The sequence below is a fragment of the Loxodonta africana genome, chromosome 7 (assembly GCF_030014295.1).
Source record: "Loxodonta africana isolate mLoxAfr1 chromosome 7, mLoxAfr1.hap2, whole genome shotgun sequence".
Classification (NCBI taxonomy): domain Eukaryota; kingdom Metazoa; phylum Chordata; class Mammalia; order Proboscidea; family Elephantidae; genus Loxodonta; species Loxodonta africana.
This window is the reverse complement of record NC_087348.1, coordinates 92717075-92736199: the sequence shown is the minus strand read 5'-3', so window position 1 is coordinate 92736199 and position 19125 is coordinate 92717075.

Below are 19125 nucleotides of genomic sequence, written 5' to 3'. Positions count from 1 at the left end.
TTTATTGTATTAAGAGGCTGGTTGAGAAGATGATTGTTTAAGATAATAAATAGGGACTAGAAGATGTCTTAATTTTTTTTTCTGGAGAGTGGATTTGAGTAGTCTAAAATCAAAACAGAATGGTAGGTGAGTGAAATAAATGGTTTGGTACTGCAGTGTTTCAGGATACCAAATCCCGATGAATCCCATTAACGCAGATGGGGAAACCCTGGTGGGATAGTGGTTAAATGCTATGGCTGCTAACCAAAAGGTTGGCAGTTCAGATCCACCAGGCGCTCCTTGGAAACTCTATGGGGCAGTTCTACTTTGTCCTATAGGGTCGCTATGAGTTGGAATCGACTTGACGGCAGTGGGTTTGGTTTTTTTGGTTTTGGGGTGTCGCTGGAGGGCAGGAGTACAGTTTGGAAGAGGAGCCACTAGAGGGCGGCAGAGCACAGGGGACCCGACGGGTCAGGGACTCAGCCGCGGTCCGATTGGAGGAGTAAACCCAAATTAAAAAGCCTGGAGAAGAACTCTGACTACCAAGCCGCCACCCCTGAGCACATAACCTTGTCATGAACGAGAAGACGCAGGTCGCCGGAAGGGAGGTTATAGACCAGTGCTGTTCGATAGAAATATAATGTGAGCTACTTAGGTAATTTTACGTTTTCTAGTAGCCCCATTAAAAGAGAAAAAATGAGGTAACTTTAATTTTACCCAATGAAGCCAAAATGTTATCATTGTAACGTATCGTTAATATAGAAAAATCGTGGGGATAGCTTACATTCTTTCGTTTTGTCTTGGAAATCAAATGTGTGTTTTAAACTTACCAACCGAAACCAAACTCACCAGCAGTCAAGTCGATTACGACTCGTAGTGACCCTATAGGACTGAGTAGAACTGCCTCCCAGGATTTCCGAGGCTATAAATCTTTACGGAAGCAGATCGCCAGGTCTCTCTTCTGAGGAGCTGCTGGGTAGGTTGGAATGGTTGAATTTTCGGGTAGCAGCTGAGCACTTAACCGTTGCACAACCAGGATTCCTTTAAAGGGCTGAAACTTCATTTTGGTCACTTCTGCACGACAAACGGTTTAGGAGAATTTCAGCAGCAACACCCCAGGGGACTGTCAAGCCCAGAACGTCTCCAGGAGCATGTCCTGACTCTGCCTACAGCCTTGATCCGCAGCCCCCGCCCTGTCCGGCGAAATATTTCACCAGGGTGCAGCCCTTTCTTTCCTCACCTCTCATTCCTCCCCCTTGCTATATTTCACCAGGGAGCAGCCCTTTCTATCCTCACCTCTCATTCCTCCCCCTTGCTATATTTCACCAGGGAGCAGCCCTTTCTATCCTCACCTCTCATTTCTCTCCCTTGCTGAACCAGAGCTACCCCAAATTAGGAAACTTTCATGGCTCTCCCTGTCCCTCTCTAGCGGGGACCAGAGCTGTTCTGTATTCAGGAGGTTGGAGAGCTTAGATAGCTTAACTTCAAAAGGCACAATGATTGGGAAGAAAACAAAAATAACTTGATTCTTAATCCAGTTTCCCACAGAAAGAGCCACCTCTGGCGGGGGCGGGGGAGGAGCGGTAAGAGCAGTTTCCGAATTCAGGAAGCCTAGTGTGAATCCCAGCGGTGTGGTCTTATGCGAATGGCTTAAACCTCTCCATATGCCTCAGTTTCTACATCTGCAAAATGTAGATAATAATGTAAAATGGGAATAATAATAGTGTGTATCTGATAGGGTTGTTACGAGGATTAAAAGAGGTTCTTACGACAGTGCTTGCCACATACTGAGAGCTAAGTATTAACCGAAAAAAAAAAAAAAAACACCACATTGCATCCTTGCATTTCAATACTTCTAAACAATTATTTGCAAAATATATAAACTACTGAGAACTGTCTCGGCTGCTGAACTGCCAGTGAGGTGGGCCAGGTGTTACTCTGACCAAAGCCTTGTTGTGGTGCCCGGCTGGGCCGTTATGACATCACCACCTGTCACCTTCAGCCACGTGCAGCCACCACTACCACTCTTTGCCAATTAAAAAAATTTTTTTTGACAACATAAATAAAATTATTATGAAATTTAAAAGCCTAGGAGGTGGTCGAGATAAATTCAAATCCAGACAACCTAGCTCCAGAGTTTGAACTCCACCACTGTGCCACCTCTCCAAACTCCTTGGTGCGACATGCATGGGGTCCTTCACCACCTACCTACCTGAAGCCTACCTGTCCAGCCTCAGCCCCAGACCAACTTCTGCTCTATGTACACCTGGTCTCCTTTCCTGCACTTGATTTTCAGGCCTCTACGGGTGGTTAGGAAACCCTGGTGGTGTAGTGGTTAAGTGCTACGGCTGCTAACCAAAGGGTCGGTAGTTCGAATCTACCAGGCGCTCCTTGGAAACTCTATGGGGCAGTTCTACTCTGTCCTATCGGGTCCCTATGAGTTGGAATCGACTTGACGGCAGTGGGTTTGGTTTTGGTTTGGATGGAGCCCTGGTGGCATAGTGGTTAAGAGCTCAGGCTGCTAACCAAAAGGTCAGCACTCTGAATCCACCAGCCACTTCTTGGAAACCCTGTGGGGTAGTGCTACTTTGTCCTATAGGGTTGCTATGAGTTGGAATCCACTCAATGGCAACGGATTGGTGGTGCAGTGGTTCAGAGCTCAGCTGCTAACCTAAAGGTCAGCAGTTTGAACCCCCTAGCTCCTCCTCAGGAAAAAGATGTGGTAGCCTGCTTCCGTAAAGATTTAAAGGCTTGGAAACTCTGTGGGGGAGTTATACTCTGTCCTGTAGGGCCGCTATGAGTCAGAATAAACTGCATGGCAACAGTTTTTGTTTTTTTTATGTCCTTGTTAAGAAGCCCTGGTGCCACAGTGGTTAAACACTGGGCTGCTAACCGAAAGGTTTGTAGTTTGAACCCACCCAGCAGCTCTTCAGGATAAAGACCTGACAATCTGCTCCCATAAAGATTATAGCCTAGAAAACCCTAGGGGGCAGTTCTACTCTGTCACACGGGGTTGCTATGAATTGGAATCAACTGGATGGCACCCAACATGTCTTTGTTGATGTTGAGCCCTCTCCTCTGAGCATTCTTTTCTGCTTTTCACCAGCAAAATCTATTTCTTCAACCCTTAAAACCAAGAAAAAAAAAAAAAAAAACAAGGCCATTGCCTTCGAGTCAATTCCGACTCATAGTAACCCTATAGTAGAGCTGCCCCATAGGGTGTCCAAAGAGCTCCTGGTGGATTCGGAGTACCAACATTTTGGTTGCAGCTGTAGCTCTTAACCACTACACCACCAGGGTTTTAAAACAAAAAAAAAAAAAAACAAACTCACTGCTGTCGAGTTGATTCCGACTCATAGCGACCCTATAGGACAGAGTAGAAATGCCCCATAGAGTTTCCAAGGAGCGCCTGGTGGATTTGAACTGCCGACCTCTTGGTTAGCAGCCATAGCACTATGCCACCAGGGTTTTAGGCCTCACCTTAAACAACTCTGAGTTCTGTGAAATGCTTCCAGCTGCCCCACCCCACCGCGTCTCATTCCACCCACCATGTGCTTCTGGGCCCCTGTCTCCACAGTCCTTGGTTCTTGCTCCATTGTGGCACCTGTCACGTGACATTGCCATGTGTTAGGTTAGAATCTAGTTCCTCATTCCAGGTGTCAGCTTCCTGCATGGTGGCAAGGACCAGGCCCAGGCTGGCGTGCCATGCAGACCGAGGTTTTGTTTCTGGCTCTGCCACTTATTTTTTTTGGTGCCTTGAACAAAAAGCTTAATTCACTGTGTCTCATAGGTTTTTTTTTTCATAGGTATCATGACTATTTTTGGCAATATGTGGAAAGTTTCTGACACATAGTAGGTGTTTCATAAATGATGCTTTTGTCAAAGACTGCTGTATTTTCCTCCAATTAATAATAATAATAAAAGATAGTTTCTTTATGACCTTAAATGACACAGTCAGTAAATTGATGTAGAAGACAATTTGGTAATAACTTTAAACACTTTAAATACAGTTGCCCTTTGACCCAGGGATTCTGCTTCTAGGAGATTATCCTATAAATATGCCAGATCTAATAATTATATCGGGACAGGAATAGTTATTGTGGCAAAAAATTTGGAAACCACCAAAATTCCAACATTGGGGAACAATTTAAGCAAATTGTAATGTATCCATCTGATGAAATCATTAAAAAGAATGAGATGGCTCTGTATGTAGTGATATGAAACATTTTCCAAGACATGGCATTAAGTTAAAAAAAAAAAAAGAGCAAAGTGCAGAATAATGTAGAAAATGTTATGACTTGTGTAAAAGCTAAAACAAAAGGTTATATATGTAAACGCATGGGTATGCTTTGACTCTCTCTGGAAGAAAATGCCAGAAGCTGGTTTTGGATGTGGTCTCTGGGTAGGGGGCTGTAGGCCTGGGGATTGGAGGTAGGAAGAAGACTTAATTTCACTGACTACCATTTTTGAATATTTTGTGCTGTACATAGGAGCCCTGTGGTACAGTGGTTAAGCATTTGGCTGCTAACGAATGGTTGGTTGTTTGAACCCACCAGCTGCTCTGCAGGAGAAGGATGTGGTAGTCTATAAAGCCGGTAAGATTACAGCCGTGGAAGCCCTACGGCGCAGTTCTACTCTGATCTATAGGGTCAACACGAGTCGGAATTGACTCAGTGGCAACAGGTTTGTTTTTTGTTTTGTTTTGTTTTATGATGTACATGTACAAGTTATTGTTTTTAGTTGCTGTTGAGTCAATTCCAACTCACCACCACCCCATGTGTGCAGAGTAGAAGTGTGCTCCACAGGGTTTTCAAGGTTGTGAACTTTCAGAAGCAGATCGCCAGGTCTATCTTCCGAGGTGCTTCTGGGTGGGTTTGAACTGCCAACCTTTCAGCTAGTAGTTGAGCACTTAGCCACTTGTGCCACTCCGGAACTTCTGATGTACATGTATTAATTTAGTTAATTAACTTGAAAATAAAAATGACTACCTGAAAGGATTTACCATCTTACTTAAAATAAGGGAGATGCGAATTAAAACAATGAGATTCCACTTTTCAGCCATCAGATTGGCCAGCATTTTAAAGTCTGTTGTCAAGTGTTGGCTCACTCTGGTCCTGTCATACCTTGCTGGTGGCAGTGTAAAATGGTACAGCTAATTTAAAGACAATTTGGCAGTATCTAGGAAAATGTACTGGTCCTATAATTGAGCAATCCCATCTTTCAATGTCAGCTCAAAGGCGAAGTTAGAGCTATGCCCATGACCATAGTTCAACAGCAGCCTTGCAGCAGCAGTCATCTCTGGGTGGAGATGGGAGGTGGAGACCAAAGGAGACTGGCCTTTGTGTTCTCTTTACATTTTTTGTATTTAATACAAGGAGAAAGTATTTGTGTATTACTTACATAATTAAAAGATAGTTTAAAAATTTTTAAATATTCTACAAACATACCCATTGCCTTGGAATCAATTCCCACTCATAGCGATCCTATAGTACAGAGTAGAACTGCCCCATAGGGTTTCCCAGGCTGTAATCTTCATGGAAGCAGGCTGGTGGAGTGGCCTAGTGGGTTTGAATGCTGACCTTTCGATTAGCAGCTTTTGATTAGCTTAGCCACTGTGCAACCACGACTCTTTTTTACAAATGTAACCCTCAGGAAATGTGGGAGAAAAATAGGAGAGAAAAAACACATCCATAATCCTATTACCCAAGGTAACCACCTTGGCATTTTAGGAATTTTTTCTCCATTGTACTCTTTATGCATAATTTACCTGTAGGCAGTGTTCAGGAGGTACACAAAATTTTGTATTCTGTGTTTTTCCTGTTAACTTCATAACTTGGCATTTCTTAATATCTGTGACAGGTCAACAAGGCCGTGAGTTTCCCTGCACCTCTCTGAATGGCCTGGGGGAAGGAAGGCAGGTGGGTGAGGGGATGAGAGGTAGAGGTGGGGTGGGTAGTTCCATGTGCTCTGAGTACCCAGAGGGCAGAGCTTCTCAGCCTGGGCACCACTGACATTTTGGGCTGGGTAATTCTTTATTGTGGCCACTCTCCTGTGTGTAGGATGTTTAGCAGCATCATTGGCCTCTACCCACTAAATTCCCCAAGGTGTGACAACCAAAAATGTCTCCAGGAACAAAACAAAACAAAAGGAGCGCACCAGCCCTGGGGCAGGGACTGGAAGGCAGGAGGGAACAGTAAAGCTGGTAATAGGGAACCCAGGGTTGAGAAGGGAGAGTGTTGACATGTCGTGGGGTTGTTAACCAATGTCATAGAACAATGTGTATACTAACTGCTGAGAAACTAGTTCTGTAAACCTTCATCTAAAACATGATTAAAATAAAAAAGGTTTAAAAAAATGAAAACAAAAATGTCCCCAGGCATTGCTGTGTCACCTGAGGGTAGGGTTGTGAAAGGTGATCAATAAAAGTAAGGACACTCAGTTAAATTTGAATTAGAATTCCACATAAACAAATAATTTTTAAATCTAAGTATGTTCTGAAGGACATACTGGGTAGGGGACACACTTATACTAAAAAATTACCAAGACCACCAGTTGTCATAGAGTCAATTCTGAGTCATGGCAACCCCAGGTGTTGCAGAGTAGAATTGCACTCCATTGGGTTTTCAAAGCTGTCACCTTTTGGAAGCAGATTGGCAGACATTTCTTCTGAGGTGCCTTTAGGTAGATTCAAACTGCTGACCTTTTGCACCATCCTGGTACTTCAACTAAATAATTAAGTGTTTATCTGAAATTCAAATTTAACTGGGTGGCCGATATTTGATCTGGTAACCCTATGGGGGCAGAGAAAGAGGGATGGAGTGATCGCCTGTGTGGAGAACCACTGCCACAGAGGAGGAGACAGGGAAGATCCTTGCTCTTGTGCAGTTTACCGTCTAGTCATGGAAACAAACACTACTGAAGACTGTGGAGAGAGGTCCCACCAAATGTCCTTAGGTGCCCAGCAAGGCTGGATCCTTCATCTCCTGGTTCTGCCTCTTCCTCCTCCTCCTACCCAAACTGCTCTCCCAAGGGTTGCCATGACCTTGTTCATACTCTGCCCCCAACAGGTGGAAGTCACCTTAAACCAGAGAAATGCATCTCATCCCTACACCATGGAGTCTCCAGTTGTCGTTAATTGCCATTGAATCAGCTCTGACTCATGGTGATCCCATGCAGGCAGGACAAAGTATGGGCCAGTCCTGAGCCATCCTCACCATCATTGGTATGCTCGAGTCCATTGCTGTGGTCACTGTGTATTTTGAGTGCCTTCCAACTTAGGGGGCTCATCTTTCAGCACTATATCAGACAATATTCTGTTGTGATCCATAGGGTTTTCACTGGCTAATCTTCAGAAGTAGATCTCCAAGTCTTTTTTCTAGTCTAGAAACTTAGTCTGGGAGCTCCACTGAAACTTGTCCACCCTGGGTGACCCTGCTGGTATTTGAAATGCCGGTGTCATAGATTACAGCATCATAGCAACAGGCAAGCCATCACGGTATGACAAACCAACAGGTAGGTGATGGGAGCCTTCAGTAGACGGGTGTAAAGGGCTGGGCCTCCTGGGTCCACCGCCTGTGAGAAGCACACCTCCCATCCTGCCAGAGCTGGAGGATAGGTTCTAAACCTCTCCCACACAGGGTTTGGGGAGACAGGGTCTTGGGGGGGTAGGCCCACTGGGCCCGGCAGGGGTCACTGGGAGAGGGGAACAGGTTCAGAAGCTGGAGGTAGTGGATCAGACCTTCTGGTCATTTGGTCAAGTTTATTATCAAGTGCTCATTGTGTGTCAGGTATTGTGCTAGGTGCTGGGAGGCAACGGCGGGCACGTGGAGCTGATCTCAGCTCGGGATGGCAAGTATGGAAAGTGTGGGCACGGAGTGTGGTCAGTGCTGTCTGTGAGGCAGAGGCGCCTGGGGCCGGGGGAGTCCAGAGGAGGAACTTGACTGGTCTGGGGGCAGAAGGGTGATCAGCAGGGGTGGGGGGGTCCAGCTTTGTCTGGACACATGTGGAGTTTGAGGTGCCTGACACATCCAGGACAGATGTCCAGAAGGCAGAGGAACTGTGGGTCTGGACTCAGAGGAGAAATGTGGGCAGCAATGCTTGAGAGGGTGGGGTGGCAAGAGCTGGCAATTGTGAGAGAAGATGGAGAGGACAGAGCCTGGGGGCCTTGATGTTTAGGGGCAGCAATGGAGAATTGGAGGAAATGATCAGAGAGGTAGGCGGGGGTGGATGTCAGGAAGGCCAGTGGAGAGGAGAGTTCCCAGGAGAGGCGAGGTCAGCAGCAAGCAGCACTGCTGAGAGGGCAGGTGACTGAAGATGGCGATGGTTTCCCTGCTGGGCAGTAAAGACACTTGAAGATGAACTTTGACAGGCAGGGAAGATCCAGGGAAGGACCAGGTGTCATTCAGAGAAGTCTTTGAACTGGGGATGCCAGCGTGAGGAGGGGACCCTCCTGAGGTCGTGAGCGTCCCGTAGCTGCAATCCCTGAGACTCAGGGCACCTTGGGTGGCAATGGCGGTACATCCCACTCCCCCGGCTCACTCTGCTTCAGCCCGGGCGGACTCCTTTCTGTTCCTTGGATGTGCCAGGTGGGCTTCTGCCTCAGGGCCTTTGCTCTTGCTGTTCCCTCTGCCTGGAACCCTTCCCTCATACGTCCTCACCTCCTTCAGGTTTTTACTCCAATGTTATTTTCTCAGCTAGGCCATCCCTATCAATTTAAAATAGTGACCTGCACCCAGCATTATCTAATCTCCTCTCCTATTTTATTTTTCTCCACACCTTTATCACCACCTAATAAAACCGATATTAAGTATTTTTATTTTCGTTTGGATCTGGATGGATAACATATTCGCATGGTTCAAAACTCAGAACAATTCTGATAAGACATAAAATAAGAGGTCTCATTCCCCCTCATGCCCTTCTCTCCCCATTCTCCCTTCCTCCTTAAAAATTACTACTTCTTTTGTTAGTTTTTTATGTCCTTCTGGTATTTCTTTAGGCAGAAACAAACAATGTGACTGTATCTCTCCCCTTTCTTGCACCAGTGCTGGCATACTATATGCACTATTCTGCCTCCTGTTTTTTCCCTTAATAATATGTCCTGGAGATGTTTTCATACCAGTGGAGTGCCTCCTCATTCCTCCATATGGCTGCGTGGCGCTCCGCTGTGTGGTGTGTCAGAGTTAAGTTACTCTCTGTTGATAGACCCTCAGATTGTGTCCAGTCATTTGCTACTACAAACAGGACTGCAATGAGTAACCTTGAACTGACATCGTCTCTTACTGTGCAGATGAAGATCTAGGCTAAATTCCTAGAAGTAGCATTTTTTTTTTTTTTTTCCTGTTCCCCTAGCTAGAATATAAGCTCCATTAGGGCGGGAATTTTTTTTTTTTACTTTTATACATAAGGTTTACTTTTATGTTGACTTTTACTTTTATCCAGTGCTTCAAGCAAGTCCTGGCATAGTAAAAAAAAAAACATAGTAGGTGCTCAGTAAATACATGCTGAGTGAATGAATGAACTCATTCCTGAAGCCTGAAGATATGCCCTTAACAACCATTCCAAATTCTGCCTCCCTCCCAACCATGGGGCGTTGGATGCTCAGAGATCTACCCTGTGCCCCACTGAATGCCTCTCCTGAGAACATAATGGATTCCCTGGCCCGCCCCATCACCCCCTGGAAACTGCCAGCTGTTTCCCCAGCAGATCCAGGGATGCAGTCTGGACTCGGAGGAGAAATGTGGGCAGCAACCCTTGAAACGGTGGGGTGGCAAGAGTTGGCAAGTGTGAGAGAAGACAGGGAGGACAGAGACTGGGGGCCTTGATGTTTAGGGGCAGTAAACAGAGACTTGGAAGACATGATCAGAGAGGTGGGCAGAGGTGGATGTCAGGAAGGCCAGTGGTTGTCCCTCCTTCCGCTGCCCTCCCTTTACCCAGGGAGACATTATAAGAACTGCTAGGAAGCACCAAGCACCCTTCCTTCTCGAAATTCCCAATCCTTCTCCAGGTTCCTCTTTTCCAGTAATTTCCCAAATCACCAGATTCTTCAAAAATTATCGAGTGGCTAATCTCAAGCACAAAATTCTTTCATATGATGAGTGCTTATTTTGTACCAGGCCCTGTGCTGGCAAGAGGGAGAGAGACATAATGAAAATCACTGCTACCGTCAGGGGCCTCCTCATCACAGGGAGCAAGCACCCAGGAGCAGTCTCCTTGAGGCAGGGACTCTATCTTCTCATCTCTGAGTTCCTGGTTCTAGCACATTGTTTGGCATATTTAAGATATCTACCCCCACCCCCACCCCCAGCCGACCAGCCGGCAACACACATGCAAAAGAGCCTCCCAGGTATCTAGCACAATAGTGAAGAGGTTGACTTGAATCATTCTCTGCTTGCTCCCTCTCCTGTTAAAAGGACTTGTTTGTTTTTTTTTTTTTTTTTGGTCAGGTGGTTGGTTGACTTTTGGTTTCATGTTTCTGGGTGTATCTATTGATTTTTGCCTGAGGCAGCTGATTAATGGCAGGGAAAGTGGCCATCCTGATTCCAGGTGTTTCCCTCTGAGTCCCTCTGTGAACACCCACGCCAGCTTCAGAGCTTTTCTTTTGGCTGTCATATTGCAGGAAAGTGGGGAGGAAGGACCACCAAGTTGCCATCAGTCAATTCCAACTCCCAGCGACCCCACACGTGCAGAGTAGAACTGCGTGCCATTGGATTTCCATGGCTGTGATCTTTTGGGAAAAGGTCATCAGGCCCTTCTTCCAAGGTGCCTCTGGGTGGTGGGTTCAAACTGTCAACCTTTCAGTTAGTAGCCACGTGCTTAGCCATTTGCACCACCCAGGGACGCTTACTCGGGTGGGGAGGAAGGAGAAAGGGGTTAAATATGGAGCCAGATTGACCTGGGTTCAAATCCTCATTCCAAACCTGAGGTGTCTATGATATCCTGGGCAGCTAAGACTAAAGCTGCCTTCATCTCATTCCAGCCCCACATGCCTTTCTGCCCCCTCTTATAGCCAACCACGCTGATAAAGACAGGGGAAGGGATAAAGTCCAGAACCTACGACTCAGGGTTGGGCAGAAGGCAGAGAGCTATTTATGAGCATTCCGTGTTGGGAGTCTCCTGTACCCAAGGCCAGGTCACCTCCTTCATCTTCATGGTCCAGTTGGGTCTTTATAACAAATCCTGGGATCCAGGGCTGCAGATTATTTCCGAAGCTCTTTTGTGGCTGCTGCTCCAGACACATTTTCAATCCTAACCTAAACTTCCTGGATTTTCTGAGAGGTACAGTGTTCTGTATGTTTCTATAAAGATCTCATGTCCCGTAACGTATAAGTTACTATTATGCTTTCAAAATACGCATGTATAAGTATTCATAATGTGAATTTAGGAATAAAAATATGTCTACGTTTGTGAGGCTGTCTAGCGTTAACTATAAGTCGTTAGAAACTTGTAAGTCGAAGAAAGTTATTTAGAAATTTTCTGAATTTAGACATAGAAGTATGTGAAGAATGTGATAACCTTTAAGTTAAGTTGACTTTGACCTGACATGCTGTGACAAAAGAAGACAGAACATGGTTAATTTCTGTTAACTAGCCTTGAGACATAAATCTAAACAACCTCCCTAATCTCTAACCTTGAAGAAAAGAAGTGTCATTTAGCTAATCTCTAACTCTTTTTTTTTTTTTCTAACTCTGGAGAAAAAACATAACATACGAGTCTTTGATGTCACACTGGCCCTTCCTGTGGAGCCTAGGTGACGAATTCACATACAAACCCTAAATTTCTGTTCACCCACTAAGAGAAGGCAGAGGCAAACACGAGAGCCTGCTGAGACTCTGCCCGCTGCCACCACCAACCTCACCAACCACAAGGGTGGTAAAACCTTCCTCCCAGGACTTCCTGTTAAAGCTAAAAGCCTGAAGTTTAAAGATTGGATTCTAACCATTAAGCTTGTAATTGTCATTGTTAATCCTGATTCTCTGGTTCTAAATGAACGTTGTGAGGTCTTACATGCATGCCTTGCCATGACTACCTTGCAACAGACTAAAGGCGTTTATGCATGTCAAACCTGAGTATCTCTCTATTAATTTCTAAGATAAAACCCTACACAACATCCAGATATAAAATTAGAGCATTCTTTGTATATCTCTAATCCCATCTGGCACTCAAGTACCCGTAGCATGTGTAACCAGGGAAGCTCGTCATAAACTTGGGTAAACAAACAGAAAAGTACAGAAGATTTCTAGCCACTAGATACCTGCCTGAGTGTTTCTGCTGAACTGGAGCATCCTAGATTTCTATACTGACTGCACCACCATGAAAAGGTCTTTTGAGACCAAAGGAAACTGGAAATTTGTTTGACTCTAAAGATACTGAACTTGAAGACTATCTAATAGTTATTTCAGGAGACAATGGTGATTAAGACAAGGAATTGGCCTTTGGGCAGAGATAAAACAATCGCTGAAGATGGATTGTAACTGGATCTGTGGAGAAGGAAATGCAATCCCAAATCCCTAAACTGGTACTGTCCAAAGTAGAGCGTTCCACTGTGGATTTAAGAGACTTATCAACCAAATGCAATATGTAGACTTTGTTTGAATCCTGATTCAAACAAACTAACTGAAAAAATAAATAAATAAAAAAGAGACACTCAGGGAAATTTGAAAACTGACTGGATATTTGAAACTGACCAGATATTATTAATTGTTGAAGCTGAATGATGGGTATGTGAGGTTCATTTGCTATTCTTTCTATTCTGTACATGTTCGAATTTTTCGATAACAAAAATAAAATAAAATAAAGCCAAGCAAGAAAAAAGGACTTTAAGTGTTAAGATCAGATGTTTCTCTTTCTGATTAGTCCAAAGGACTAAAGGATCACATCTACCACAGCCTCTACCAGACTGAGTCCAGTACAACTAGATGGTGCCCGGCTACCACCACTGACCGCTCTGACAAGGATCACAATAGAGGGTCCCAGACAGGGCTGGAGAAAAATGTAAAGCAAAGTTCTAATTCAAAAAGAAAGACCAGACTTGCTGGCCTGACAGAGACTGGAGAAACCCTAAGGGTATGGCCCCCAGACACACTTTCAGCTTAGTAATGAAGTCTCTCTTGAGGTTTGCCCTTCGGCCAAAGATTAGACTGGCCCATAAAACAAAACGAGGCTAAAGCGGCACACCAGCCCTGGGGCAAAGACCAGAAGGCAGGAGGGGGCAGGAAAGCTAGTAATAGGGAACCCAAGGTTGAGAAGGGAGAGTGTTGACACGTCATGGCGTTGTTTACCAATGTCATAAAACAATATGCGTACTAACAGTTTAATGAGAAACCAGTTTGTTCTGTAAATCTTCATCTAAAGTAGAATAAAAAACAATTCTCTTTCCTTTTCAAATTATCGATTGATGACATTTCAAGCAATATTATCAATTGCTTGAAATCACCCCAAGGTTTAGTTTACTTCATATTTGAATCACAATTTTCTGGTACAGTTTTATATTTTTTCTGGAGTTTCTTGGCCTCTTTCTGAGAGAAGAAACGCATGCCTTCTTTACCGCATGACTAAGTTCTAGCTTCTTCTTCTTTTTTTTTTTTTAATAATATTTTATTGTGTTTTCAGTGAGAGTTGACACAGCTAATTCGGTTCCCATTTAACAATTTCTACACAAATTATTTAGTGACATTGATTACAGTTTCCACAATGTGTCAGCATTCTTATTAATTCCATTCTGGCTGTCAAGAGTTCTTTTTTTTTCTTTTTTATTCCTTCTGAATTTTATTTATTTATTTTGTTGTAGCTGTTGAGAATATAGACAGCAAAACATACACCAATTCAACAGTTTCTACACATACAATTCAGTGACATTGATTACTTTCTTTAAGTTGTGCAACCATTCTCACCCTCTTTTTCTGAGTTGTTCCTCCCTCATTAGTATAAATTCACTGCCCCAAAGGTTCCTAGCTAATCTTACAAGTTGTTCTTGTCAGTTCTATGCCCATATACATAGTTCTTAAAAGAGCATAATGCTCAAGGCAGGCCTTTTTTACTAGTTAGGCTAAACTATTGTTTGGTTTTAAGATGACTTCAGGGGATATTTTTGGTTTAAGATTTAAAGATTATCTCAGGGCAATAGTTTTGGAGTTCATCCAGCCTCCATGGCTCCAGAAAGTCTGGAGTCCAGGGGAATTTGAAATTCTCTTCCGCATTTTTCCCCTTTTGTTCAGGATTCTTCAATGGAATCTTTGCTCGAAATGTTCAGTAATGGTAGCTGGGCACTATCCAGTTCTTCTGGTCTCATGGCAAAGAAGGCAGTTGTTGATGGAGTCACTTAGCCACACTTTTCTTAACCTCCTTGTCTTCCTGACTCTCTTCTTGTGTTGCGCCTGGTGAATAGAGACCAATTGTTGTGCCTTGGATGGCCGTTTGCAAACTTTTAAGTCCCCAGGCAGTACTCAGTGAACTAGGAGGTAGAAGTACTAAACACATTATTAGGCCAATTAACTGGGATGTCCCATGAAACCATGACCCTAAACATTGAAACCAAGGAAACAGATCCCATGAGGTGTTTGGTTGTACATAAGCAGCCTCAGCATCTACTTTTTTTTTTTTTTTTGTCATTTTTGTAGATATACCTCTCACAGAAATTTTGCCAATTCAACTTTTTACATGTGTACAACTTATTGACAGCAATTACAATAATCAGCTCTGTAACCCTACCCTTAATCAATGGAATTTTTCCATCACCATTAACGCCCATTTTTTTCCCCTCCCTCAAGTCCTAGCTTCTTAATTGTACTATGTATTGACTGGAATCCACTTTCTTCTTGGAGATGTTTTTAAGACAATGTTATGGAGCCTTTCGTTTTCCTGTTCTAATTTAAATCAAATACTTCTAGGCAAACAGTTATCACCCTGGGATTTCTTTTCAATGAATGTCTGGTGTGGTGCTATTGGTTCTTAGGTCCCAAGTGTCTTAAGTCGGGTTCTCTAGAAGCAGAGCCTGAGACAGGGACTTCTGTGAAGGTAATTACTTGAGGGAATGGTCTCAGGTGAAGGGAAGGGAGGGAAACAGGATAAGGCAAGGGGAAAAAGCTAAGCAAGGAAGTATTCTTAGCTGAGTCAGGATAAGGCAGGGGGAAAGTGCTAGGCAGGGAAGTATTCAACCTGGCCCCATGGGAAGCTCTGGAGTTTGTCCTGCCTTGGGACAAGGGGGCATTTTGTGCAGCCAACACTCACAGCAGCTGGGCAATGGGTGCACCAGGCTGGTGACAGGACTTGAGCATGCCACCAGCAACAGCTACTACTTCAGTGGTTCTCAAACTTGAACTTGCACCAGAATCACCTGGATGGCTTGTTAAAACAGATTGCTGAGCCCTACCCCCAGAGTTTTTTATTCAATAGGCCAGGGGTGAGGCCTGAGAATTTACATTTCTAACATGGTCTCATATCCTGCTCTGTAGCCAAAGCAAGAACAATTTGAGCAATAAAAATAAATAACGTAGTGTTGGAGTATAAGCCAAAATATAAAATAAGTATACATGACTCCATACTGATGTAAATAAGTGGTTGAATAAATAAATAAACAATGGGAGAGAACCACTGGAACTGAAGCACTACATTTTTTATCTTCCTTTTTGTTTCTCTACAGTACAATGTCAAGTAATTTTTTCCAGTAAGAGTACATGAGAGGTAGACTTTATTCACTTTCACAAGTCTTTATTTTGGCCTTACACTTATTTGATAAGTTCAGCTCTTCAAAATATTTCCTCTCAGAAATTTGCAGGTTATTACTCCATAGTTTCTAGCTTCAGAAAAATTCAATGCTAATTTGATCTTTATCTCCTGGTGGATAACCTGTTTGTTTGTTTATTATTTTACCGTGTTTTTAGAGAAGGTTTACACAGCAGTTTATGTTCCCATTCAACAATTCCTACACAAATTTTTCAGTAACATTGGTTATATTTTTCACAATGCATGAGCATTCACATTATTTCCATTCTGGCTGTTCTGTTTCCATTAATCTAGCTTCCCTGCCCCCTTACATTCTTATCTTTGTTTTAAAGTAATTGTTGACCATTTGTATTTGTTTATTGTTCTTAATTTCCAGAAGCTGTTAGGCATTCTGAAATCTATGCTTTTTTTTTTTTTTTTTTTTTTCCTTTTATTGTGCTCAACATTCAATGGACACTTTTAATCTAAAGACATTTTTGTCTGCTCTGGGAAATTTTCTTCTGTTATTTCTCTGATTATTTCCTATATTTTCCTTCTGAAATTCTCATTAGACAGATATCAGGTCTCTTGAATTGATCCTTTATGACTCAATTTTTTTTTCTCATACTTTTTAATCTCGTTGCCGCTATATTCTTGGAGAATTCTATGATTTTTTGTTTCTAGATTTCTTTTTTTAAATAAACTTTTTATTTTGGAATAATTTTAGATTTATAGAAAAGTTGGAAATATAGTGCAGAGGGTCCCCATATACGCTTCACCCAGTTTCTCTAATGTTAACATCTTACAAAACCATGGTACATCAAAACTAAGAAATTACATGGGGCTGCCATGTGCAAGCAAATTCTAAAACTGAGGCACTTAGCATAATAAAATGGCTGACATGGGGTCTGAATCAAAACTCCATTTTGTTACAAACTCCTGTTTCTGCATTCCTGAGAATGTAACCTTGGCTTCTTTCATTCATACTCTTATGATCTTCGGCCTCTGGCTGGGTGAGAGCAGGAGACCCTGGCCCCCTAACAATCATTTTGTTTGACCAGCCTGGCTCTTATCTCAAGTCACGCTTAAGTAAATAAGGGTGAGGATCAGGAATGTGATTGTGGGAGAATGAGTTTGCTCAAGATGTTCCAGGAAGAAGGTGGTTGAGAATAGAGTTGCTGATGATATCTCTACCTGTGACCATGTGACCATCACGCATTCCATTTCCCCATCTTTACTTAAAAGCACACCTCTCCCTCCATACTTTGGAGCACTTGGTAGATTCCTCTCTGCCCTGTGTTTCCCGAATTCACAAATTGTATTATCCTCAGTAAATCTCTTTGCTTTTACTTTAATAGAATGAGCTTTCTTACTCTTTGACATTTCTTGGTGTCTGAACCGGGATTTTGAAGATATGTTGCCTTTGGCAGCCCCCAGGACATCAAGGACTTGGGTTTCTGGCTCCAGCACAGCCACTTGGGCTTGCAGAGTTCCTGGATTCTGAGGAGTTGTCCCGGGTAAATAGTCTCTTGAATCTGAGCTCTGCTTCTTGCAGTGATGCACTTCAAGATTTATTGTTGGACTCCTTTAAGTTCATTTTCAGTTTACATTCTAAACATTTTGAAGAGTCTGTTGTCAGATTAAGTCTGATAGGGGTGTTATTGTGGTACTTCCAGGTCTGTTAAGACTCTTGTTTAACTTTGAGAAGACCAGAGGTTTCAGCCCAGTAAGCTTGAATTCACTGTTTTCTTTTGAGTACTCTTCTCAAGACTAAGTGCAACATTGGGCTTTGGTGCACATTCAGGTTTCAGTAGCATGTGTGAATTCACTGTTTTAATAGAATGGGGAATGCTAGTTCTAAGCACTCAGCAGAGCCACCCTCAGGCACCCTGGCCACTTATATGAACAAACACTTCAGTGCTCATATCTGCCTGGTTTTAGAACACTGGCATGCTTTTACTGAAGACAGTTTAGACAATCAGTGGCCACTGTGGGACTCTTCTGAGCTGTATAAATTAGTTTTTCTGCCCAGTCAATTGGAAAAGCAAGGCTCCTGGATCCGGCAGCCACAATGGGATGCCTATTTCAATTGGTATTTAGAAGTCTCCAAAAGACATCACAAAAGTAAAACTGCCTCTATGAAGGATAAAAAAAAAGTACTTCTAAATTGACCAAGCAACTAGAGGAAATGCAATGTCAGGTGTCTGCCCCTATTTCTGCTATTGCTTTTCCTTTTGCCCCTCCGCCATCTTACTCTGCTTTATATCCTTCTCTCATCTACTAATACTCTTTCTGAACTCCCTTTTTACCCCAAGAAACCTGATAAAAAACAGCTAGAGAAACAAGTTACTAACATGGTTACAGAAATGCCTTTTAATATAAGATACCCAGAGGAAACTAATAAACCTCCGCAGGTTTCCTTTACTCTTTGGTCTAAAGGGGAACTTGGTGCAATTGTAAAGGAATTTCCTAACCCTCATGAAGACCTTCAAAAATTCACCAAGGAATTTAGAATTCTGATGGAAACATACGAACCTGGTTCACTAGACTTCTATCAATTAAAAAATATACTAGTAGGACCAGTAGAGGCTTTGAGATGGATGGAAAAGGCTGTCTGGAAACACCAAGAAAGGTCATTAGTGATAAAAGCCAAAGCCTCTGGCACAGAACTAACTCATAGATTCTATTCCCCCAGTTTTTTTTTTTTTTAACAAGAAAAATAGATTGAACCAAAGTCCATGGTTGTAAACAAGGAAATGATGAGTATGTTTATAATTATAGGGACTGCTTGAGCAAACTTTTTGCTGAACACTTGGGCTTAAAACTAACAGAGCCTGGAGCTGAAATAGTTTTCAACTCCCATATGAACGTCATTCTGAATTATCTGAGCTAATCAAATGTCACAGACTGGACTGGGAAATTGTTCTCAGGAATTATATTTGACTCTAGGAGGCCAAAGTTTCAATCTATTGTTAACATTTTTGATAAATGAGCCTGGATTTCGCACTACCTGGTTTTGGGTTCTGTTGAATTGATTCAGTCTTACCCAAAAATTGCTATATACATTTTAAGAAGCTGGGTTGTTTATGTTATGCGGTATTGTACAAGCCTAGACTTTGAGCTTACCTCACAGACAGACAAGTTTATGTGGTTTTCTTTCTCATTTTTCTCTGAGAGTTTCCCTCTGGTTTAGAAAGTAGTGTCTGAGTTTTTGTTTTGTATCAAATTGAAGGCCATGTCTAAAATCTCAGTTCTTTTCTCTTCCAAGAAAAACTGCTTCTTGCACCTGGGCTCTCAGCAAATACTCTGAGAAACTTTGATATAATTTAGTTCATTGAAAAATACACTTGAAAAAAAAGGATGAATTGTTTATTTTAATTGGTGTTATGAGTCCTCGAGAAGATAAATTATTCTAAATTACTTCTCTAAAGGATCTTTAAAAGCATT